Here is a 10,475-nt window from a genome sequence, read left to right as displayed (position 1 = left end):
GAGATAATGGAAAAACCTTTGGAGTCCCTTTGGCACGTGGCAGGAATTTCATACCCTCCTGGGTTTCAAAACAGGCCAACTCGTAATGTCAATCCTCATATTTTTAGTCCTTTTACTGAATGTAAAGTGGGATTAGGAAAGATATTAACATTGAATTATATACTAAATAACAGCACAAAATGTAACCATTTAAAGTATTCCCCGATCAAATAAGGCAACGGATTAAGTCGGTCGCTGGGACACTTGTTTGAAATACCTGAGAAATCCCTAATGGAAATCTATTTGTTTGACACAGACTGACTTCCACATGGGAATCATTTCATAAACAACAGCTTTATTAATAACCTCTCCAAAACAAAGAAGAAGCAAGGATCAGAGCTGGAGTCATTTCCACTAGGAAAAATTCAGGTTTTGTTGATATGCACCAAAAACAGACAAATTCAGTACAGGATGTAGTTTTCTCCTTATTGTCCAGTCAAGCTTAATGATTTGGTTGACAGAGATGTAGAATGTCTACCAGGACTCTGACATGTTCTGAAGCTCTCCAAAACACTTACTGCAACGATCACAAGATTGTCTGAAATCTCCAACTCTCGTATTAACTTTGATCTTGAAGTTTGAACATCGGGTGATGTCGGTTCAGTTAAAATGACTCATCATGAGGAGCTTATCCAGCTTGTAGGTTACGTAGGGGGAAAATGTATAATTAAATAGTAATCTTAAAAATTCCCTGCTTTGGAACGCCAGATCAATGAGCTTGCATCCTATGGAAAATTAGCATTCTTTGGCTGTATTTGGGCCATTTTAGTAAGATTTTTAAGACTGTTAATCAACAATGATACAACTATTTACATATAAATATTACTATATTATATATAAGGACTAAATTGTTTCAGTTTTTATCTGTTATGATGTATCTCATGGCACATGTATCACTATTGTATTTAGAATGATGGAACAAATGTAAGTAATCGGGGTTGTTTATTACTTTTGGTTCACAGGATAAAAAAGAGGATGCACAGCTAGTACAACTGTGAGGTTTTCATATCAGTGAAAATGACGTCAGACACTTCAGGCAGACCTAGATTATCCATGTTGAGAGCAAACATGTCATCCCGTCTCCCATGTGGTTCCTCGGCTGTTTCTTAACCTTCAATTTTCGCTTAACAAAGCTTATTGGTTCTTTCCCAAAATATTTGCACATGATTGGCACCTCAGGCACACATGACCAGTCACAGGACCGCTGCTGATTCCAACAAATCCGTGTCCTTTAATGATGATGGACAAAGACTTGGCCCAGCTACATGCTTCAGAGCACATCTACCCTTGATCATTTATGTTTTCAGTGTTCTTTTTATCTCATTTTATTAGATTTACTTGGACGACCCTGATTTACAGTCCTGTGCAAAACACTTTTAAGCATTTTGGATGTTTACATTTTTATTCAATCATGCAGGATCATCAAAGACGTGTCTGATCTGTTCCAAATTCATTCTGCGGCACGACAATGACCCCAAGCATCCAGCCGCAGTCGTTAAGTGACAAGAATAATTAGAGGTCTTGCAACAGAGTCCTGATGTCAACATCATGGAGTTAGTCTGGGATTACACGAAGAGACAAAAGACGCTGAGACAGCCTTAATCCACAGAAGAACTAAAGCGAGTTCTCCAAGATGCTCAGAACAGCCTACCTGCCAAGTGTGTCAGTGTGTGCCTACAGGAAAGGGAGCGTGTGTTAAAGGCAGTGGGTGGTCAAAGCAAATTTTGACTTGATTTGATTTCTCGTCTTTTTAACCGCACATCAAGCATGAATTGATAAACACTAACACTCACTAACCGTGAGTGTATTACATCAGAAGTCTCTATCAGAGCTTTGTGTCAAGACACTGGGATGTTGAGGTGACAAAAACAAGTTCCAATTAACTTCCTTCTGTAATTACGGCATCATTTAGACTTGCTCGTTTGCTTTTACCCAAATCGTTAGAGTGCGGATAAAAGAATCAGCTTTAGTAAACCAAAAGAGGTTTCCTTCCAATATCCTTTTTCTCACATCTCTTCCAACTACTACAGATGAGAAGTTCAAAGTGGAATTTTGGATACGTGAAATGTGAACTAGTGATGTTTCTTACCCCGATTCGTTTGCATGAATCTGTTCCAAATCAAGTGAAACTCCTCCTGACTCTCTGTATTCTCTCATCAATTTTGTAAAGCTGGCTTCAGTGGTCTCACTGGATATCAAACTCTTGGAGTAGACTCGTAATCAAAGAAGGCCTCCCTCCGCAGTGGAGTCTTGGTTAATATTTATGTAGCCATGGGCAACGGCGTAGCTTGGAGTTTTGACCTCACTTCTGCAGCACCTTGAGGTGTCTCCCTACGTCTGCTTGAACTGAGTGCAGAAGTGGGACTAAAAGGGATTCTCAAAATGCTGAAGTTAGATTGTTTAGCAGCTTTTACAAAGTGTGCGTTAGAATGTTGCAATATTAGACCTTTTCAAAGGCAGATTTTTCAATTGTAACAGAATGGAAAAGACTCCTGGGAATGAAAACGGGAATAAAGTAAACCAGAACACACAAGCATCCTTTGAATATAATGCAGCAGCCTTCATTAACAGACCTTCTACTAGTGTGAAAAATTAAAATATCTTTCTTTGAAATGGTTGGCAAATAGTTTAAAGCTCTCTACTGAAATTTGGTCCTTGCATGTATGGATTCAGCATGACTGGAAAGTGGAGCCACGCCTTCATTCAACAGGCTTTTTTTAGTGAGGGTCAAAGTCACCTTTTAAGATTGCCAATGTGATCTCAGCAGATGCTGTGAAGTTTTAAACAGAGCAATAATATTACTCACCATTATGTTCCTCAAACTAGAAAGTGCCGTGTGACACTCGGGCTTTATTTTGTTTTTACTTTGTGGTTTGGGTTAATTAAAAATGAATGGATTACCATACGTTAATGAAAGCTTGTTTTATGCCTTTTTAATTTGCCTGCTGACAGCTTTTGAGTGTTTTTCTCAAGGCTCATATTTTGTGTTAAGTACATTATCAGTGGGGTATTTACACCACCGTGCAACCGCGCCCGAGTCAATAATTAATAAAAGAGTATGACTGTTGTTTTAAATCAATACAGTTTTGTTTGTCTTTTGCGACTATTTTTTTCTTTTCATTAAACAAACCCAAGAAAGGCGCTCGAGAAATCTCTTAATAGAAGTCAACATGTTTGTGCTGAGAGCTGGCACACCTAGGACAAACTTATCAAGTCCCCATGAATGATCTCACCATTTTGCTCAAATTTCAGTTATTTAATTACTTTGTCTGTTAAAAAAAAAAATGCTGCTGAGGTTGCCTCCCTCCCCCAGCTCCCCCTTAAAGAGCCTAGGACTTATAATTGACCCAGTAGACAGGAAGCAATTAAAAAGAAGTCTAAAAAGAAGTCAAACACATGAGGGGCTTTGAGATCAAATTTTGACAAAGGGAAAAAGAAAATTCCCGTGTAAGCATGTTGGGGTCTGGCTTGCACAACTGTCACATGAGTTGACTTTTAAAAGACCACGTTACGTAAACAAATCATTTTAAAGCAAACTGTGTCACGGAGTAAACATTAAGGAATCGTAGCACCCCTCAAACTTTGTCCTGCTCTCAAACGGTCTAAAAAAATACACTTTTTTCATACAAAATAACTTTTGCTCTTTTTGAGGTTTGATATATGAGAGACCCGCTGGTTTAAACAAGCACATGGGAGCAACAGATATAGGTGAACAATCTCTATTCAAATGTTTTATATGGAATCCTAGCCAAGTGGAAACAGATGTGCTTCACTTGTGACCTATAAAAAATGATATATGGTCACCAGTAATATAGTTCAGCAGAGGCCAGCAGTTCCAATTTGCTTCACTTTGCTGCATGGTACTCTGCGTTCTGTAAATGTGGACATATTTTTTAAACAAAAGTTGCAGGGTTTTGAGCTGGGAACCTAAAAAAAAGAAGAAATGACTCAGCTGAATGAAAAATCCATTTATTCGTGATTGCAAAGCCTTCGAAGCTAACGTTTATTTTTTGCTATGCCCAATTTCTGTTTTCACAATCACAATTCATCAAGTTTCATTATTATCATTTAAAAACATTTCTTTTTTCACCTTTGAAATTTTCAGGGAAGGCTACAGTACTTTTGTATTGTAGCCCAGCTATTCTTCAGTTGCCTCCTGTAAAGTTTTTGAATATATGCGAAATACTCACACAGCGATAAAGACCCCAAATGTGTTTTGAACAATACAAAAAACAAACAGATCTGGAAGAAAGTTTGGCAAGTAAATAAATAAAAGTTATTCATTTTCACACATTTCCAGAAGCTACTTTGCTTAGTCTGGGTTCTGTTACCACTGGCTAAAGAGCAACAGCAACATAGCGATCCACATACAGACACAAAGATGATCTTCCTGTGGCTGCTGAGAGGACAACAAAGTCTAAAAAGTCCCGATGAAGAGGGACAGGTCAGTGTGACAGGAGACAATGCTTCAAAATCTCCATTTACCTGGACAGACAATAATAGAAATCAACTTTATTAGTGAACTGTGCAGAGGATAATCTGTTGGCGTTAATACCCTCTAGCATGAGCAGGAAACGCCCGCAATTGTTCTCTCTAATTAAGATGAATACCACCCTACAAAGACAGAGGAAAATAAGTGACCTCACCAGTATCTTTAGAGGTCAATAATCTTTCAGAATAATTGCCTGAAATTTTAATTGAAGCAAAATCTTACTTAAGCATTCATCATTGTGGACAGACATTCCTCCCTTCAATTTTGCATTCTTATTAATTCAGCTAATTTAAAAGTAACCGCTTTGTGCCAGTATAAAGGAACACAATTATAAGTTTTAAATACATATAGCTTATTTCCATAAAACATTACTGTTCTAAATACAGAGGCTGCTCACCAAGGCATAAAAGATGGCCAAATTTATGCTGGCTATTGCCTCAGATGCTTAAACTTATTACTAAGTCAACAACCAGTGTCGAAGGTTTTTCAATTTGCCAAAACTTGCACATATGACTAAACAAATTGCTCTTGAGGGCTGATTACTTTTTAAAGGTGGGCTCCCAGTCACACGCTTCAAGAAACACATGCTGTGTGCAAATGCGCAAGGTCGTATGTAAATGCAACAAAATCGTATCCTTTAATACACGTTTCCTAATAGGTCTGGAACGGCACCAGTCGCAGCCATTCGACACAACTGTTTATTAAGCCAAATTAGTCCGAATGAAATCTTTCCAAGCCGATCAAATAGTTTGCTTGATTAGTAGTGTGTTCATCCTGGCACAGTGAAGAACAGATGAATCCAATAGGGGGAAAAGACGAGGAAAGGCAACTCTAATTTCTGAGGACAATGAACTAAATTGTTCTGTCCCAATTTCTCAAGAGATACTTTGTAATCATGGTAAATTATTGTTGCATGGTAAAGTGGGAAAAGAACAATAGCGGTTGTTCCAGACTTTCTGCGTGTTTGCACAAATAAAGAGATATTTCAAAGATTTTAAAAATAAAAGTTCCATTACAGCACACACGAGACTGTTGGGAAATGACAATCTGCATGGAAATGTTGGGTTTTTTCCTTTTATGCACTGGCAAACAACAACACATCATCATTATCATCACAGATCCACTAATGGCTGATTGCAGTTGTAGTTGGTCAACACTGCTCTTGTTTTTTGTGTGTGTCATCTATCAAATTATTATATGCCTATAAAATGTTAATATATCAACATCAATGTAATATGTCCGTGTGGGATGCTGATATAAAGGATACTGAAAGTTAAATACAGATTGTGCCTGTAGACTTTAACACAATAGCTCTGTGGCAGAAGAGATAAAATTATCCCCATTTTTTCTTTTTATAATTATGAGTTTCTGTCTATCTGATGCAAAAGGAAAAGCTAAAGGTCTCAGCATCTGTGCAGCCTCTTACCTATTGTGCTTTGACCTGCCTGATGCATTGAATTCTCTCTTGTGAGCCTGTGTTACAAACTCTGTGTGGGTGTGTTTTTTTCACAAATGTTCTCAATAGCAAACCTCACAGACGTAACCTTCAGAAACATGCTACTTCATACCGCTTCCTTTTAAGCCACCTCGAATTTGTCTGCATTAGGGTTCGCCAAAGAGGAGAAATTAGTCAGTGATGTCAGGACTAACATAAATACTTCTCACGAAAGAAGCAGAATAAATAGGGGTCAGCATAATAAATGCAATAAATGTTCCACAGGCAAGAGGAAATGGAAAAATGGAAATGTGCAATGGATCCCATCCATATTTCAGGCGATGGGATAGGCTTGCCATGTTTAACCTAACGCTGGGATATTTGATTAACTGTGTTAATCATTTCCCATCTGCACTGGGCCCCTGTCTCTGCCTTTTGATTAAATTCCGACTAGTCTTGCATTGTTCATTATGTGTACTTGTCAAATAATTGACTGCTTGCAGGCAAAAAAGGAATGTACGGCTTTCAATCTTGATGAGGAAGTGCTTTAATATCATGTCATTCACTTTGCATGTCCAGGAGATGAGTGGAAGGCACAGGAACATGTGCATCCCCAGTGGAACCTCAGGGGTAGAAAGGTTATCAGGAATTTGGCCCAGCTGGCTTTCAACACGTTTTTTGCCCCTAAGGGTCGCGTCCAGGGTCAAACACACACAGACTTTTCTGTGAGTTATCTGTCTCAGTATGTATGGAGAACGCATGACAGGAATTCAGTTCTCAGCGTGATCTCCGATGACGGGGGTGTGATACGCAATGGGTAATGTTAATTAAAACATCTTTAAAAGGTAATTATGTGTGCTGGTTGGCGTGCTGTTTGTGTAATATATTAGCTTTTTTTCAGCATATGCAGACTGATTATTGACGTGTTCCATATAGATTTCCTGAATGGAGACATGAATAATGCCATTTCAGGTGTCGCCTTTTTATATTCAAGACTTTCTAATGCAACCCTCCTTTTTAATTACTTCACAGCACTAGTGAATCAAATCATAAAGCTGTCAGCCTCCACTAAGAACGCAGACCTGCTGCGATAATGATACCTGACTCAAATGACAGCTCCGTGCTGTGTTATTCCTGGGGTTAAGGGTGTGTAACTCCAGGCTCTTCAGCATTGTCTTTGCTCCCAGTCTTAATACAGCCTTGTTTCTGTCGCCCTTAAGAACGAGGCGTACCCCTCTCTATGCATATGCAGCGAGCTGACAGCCGCTCTTTTTCCTCCTCAAGGATAAACTCATAGCGACCACTCGACGCCATTAGCCTTGTAACATAAGTAAAACTCTGCTGAAGCGAATGGGAGGAATAAAAGACAGTGGGAAGGGGTTATGGTCATGTAAGGCCATTTTGCAATCCTGTTATGAGCCACATCTGTGTGAATAATTTATTCCTAAAACGCTTGTTTCCAGCAGTCTCAGTCAAATCACTTCATTGTGGAAGTTAAATGAATTTACTTGCATGGCTCCACAAGAACTGTCTAATGATAGACTTTTAATATTATGCCCCTATTGTTGTCACACTATTCACTGTCAAATCTACAAAAGGGACGGGATTTAATTAAACAACTACTTGTGGATTTCATCTCGATAGCTATGGCAACATCCTAACATCCCTTGCCAGACTGCAGGTTTGTTCTGCATCACGTTTCATTCAGCTCCACTCAAACTGCTGCTGCAGAGATCACAGAGAAGCCGGTTTCAGTTAGAAGTTAGCGCATTTATGTGGCTAATGATATGCTGCTGACAGCTAAGAAGTTCATCCTCGTTATTGTGTCCACGTTAAAGAAGCGTTGGGCTTCAGATGCTGCTGGCTCTCCAAATGAAGCCAACAGCGTTTGCGAATCTTCTGAGGATAAAGAGAAGAAGAAAGATTAGTAAATATGTCTGTGTGTGCGGGAGGTTCTCCACAAATTACTAGAGTGAACCTATAGGTCACCGCTTTGCCATGGTAAACATAAGCCGCTAGAATTGAGCTCAGGAGCTTTCCCACCATCTCTCCGAGGTGGCAAAGGCTCAGCCACTGCTGCATTCTTGTGTGTCTTACCATTAAAACCCAGTGAATACCCCGGCGACAATGGTCATGTGGTCAATGTGGAGGCGGCGGAGCAAGCGGCTCAGACTTGGGCAAAGGGTGATCACTGGAATGGACTCATTAAGTCACAGCTGTTGTGTTTTGAACAATGAGGCGAGGGTGCTTCTCAAACCTCTCCAGCACCCAAACATTGAAACCTCAGCTGAGGATGTTCTGCAGAGTGGGGGGAGAGTCGACAATAGGGGGAGGCCTGAGTAAAAGCAATTGCATCTTTGTCTCTGAGAGCTTAGTAAATATTTATGTGTTTTCTGTCCATTCTGTGTCTGGAAACGAGTGTGAGGACATAGGAAGGTCTTATTTGAATAGGCTTCCACTTGTGTGTCCTTGTTCACAGGCACCGAAATAACACGACGACCATCAATGGAAGAAAGCCTGCTCAAACAAAATGAAATATTTTATTTATTAGTCCCATTCTCTGTGCGGATATCTCATCTGGCTCAAAGTAAGAGTTGCCTTTGAATACCCGGTGACAGTTCATCTGATGCCGCATGTCGCCACAGTAAGAGGAAGCCAGAAAAGCAAAGGCAGTGACCTCTGTAAGGTTTGGGGGTCTCAAAACTATAACACCCTTCCTCTCCTAACAAAGCAGTCCCCTGCTGCTGCAGCCCTAGTAGTGAGGTGCCAGCACCATTGCAGTAGATTGGATTAGAGAGATGGCTAACTGTGAGATGGAGCCTAAGCTCACCACCAGTCCCATTTCTCATGTAAATGCCACAACAGTTCATGGCGCTCGATATAATAGAATGGATACAACACGGTTAAAAGTTCCTTTGTCTGAAAAATTACTAGCTGTGACATCGGTCGGCCAAGATCTTTTTCTTTTTTAAGTTCTCCACTCTGATGCACTGGGAGTGCCTGGGAAATAACCAGAGAAATGATCCTCGACTCATGTCATACTGTATTACTCTGCCAGCGGTTTTCATGGAGTAGAGAACTCTTGATTTGTTCTGTGTTTCCTTTTCCCTTTCGTTGGAGTCGGCAGTGTTTGTTTTGGAGCTGACAGCTGACGTTTTAGGATTCCGGAAGCGAGCCCACCAGCAGTCATGAAATCTTAACCTGTAACAACAAAGTTACTTCAACACAGCATTTATACTACTGGCAACAATGACAGTTAAAAACACGCTGGCAAGTTTAAGTGTAAACTTCTGTTTTATTCTAGCCTCTCACGTACGGTTGAAAGGATGAGACGTGGAAAGCAAATAGTGAAAAAGAGGCTACATAAACAGAGAGAGTGGGTGCTGGAAGAGCCAGAGAGGCTCAGGTTCAGGTCACCAAATCAAAGAATTCACACCCTGTCACCTCGGAAGCATGAGTAAAGAAACCGAGCCTCCAGATGACAGAGGAGCTAACTTCCACTTAAATATTTATTTGTGTTTAGCGGATACCCTCTGCTTCTTCCCAGGTGAGATCTGGCGTGTGAGATCCCCACTGCACGTCTTCACATGACCTCTCTTCACTCAAGATCTGTCTCATATTTTCCCGAGTTCGACCTGGATCCAATCACCAGAAGCCGGCAGAGCGGTTAGTCCTGTGAAAAAAATAATTAAACTCAGGGGTTTCACATGTAATTGTCAAAACAAATTAAGGGGCCTTGTGCGTCTGACTATGTTATTTAAAAAAAAAGCGACAGAGAGCGAGACCATTGTGTGTGCTCTTTCTTTTCTAACTTTCTTTAAAACAAAACCGGATCGCTCTTTTTGTTGTTTTTTTTAAGTAATTGCAAATATTCTCCACCACATGCCTTCGTGCTTCCTCATATTCCCATGCTGAAGCCTTTCTAAATCCCCTCAAACTTGTAGTTTGTTTAAAGTGAGGAGCAATGTGATAAGACCTCTCCTGAGAGGCGAGAGCCATTTCAGTCAGCTGCCGTTTCAGTTAGGTGCACTGGTGTGTATTGGTTAAGCTGGTATTGGACCATCTCAAATTTGCCCCTTGGTGTCAGATAAGCGCACGCCCCCTTCTACCCACTCTCTGGACTGATCCCCCCACTCAACCCCCTGCCAATCCAACCCTTGTACACAGACACGAAGGCACGCATGCACACTCACACACACGCACTTCCCACACAGCTGTTTCCCTCCTCTGGGGGACTGTCAGGGCCAACTGTGCAGCCACTGAAATGAGCTGCTAATCCCTGTACAGACTCCCGAGCATATTACAATGCGCCAAGCCATCGGTGCATTCGCCACTGTGTGAGCACGAGCGATTAGTCGCTATGCATGCATGTATACGTTTAGGCGTGTGTCAATCTGTTTGAGTGCCAGCTGCATGAAGCAGCGTTTCTTCACGAGAGGCTGAAAATTATTGTTGTTCTTCTCCTATGTGACCTTGGTAATAGCTATATATCTGCTTGCCGCAGTCTCT

Source organism: Oreochromis niloticus, linkage group LG15 (genome assembly GCF_001858045.2).
Source record: "Oreochromis niloticus isolate F11D_XX linkage group LG15, O_niloticus_UMD_NMBU, whole genome shotgun sequence".
Classification (NCBI taxonomy): domain Eukaryota; kingdom Metazoa; phylum Chordata; class Actinopteri; order Cichliformes; family Cichlidae; genus Oreochromis; species Oreochromis niloticus.
Note: the sequence above shows the minus strand (reverse complement) of the source record.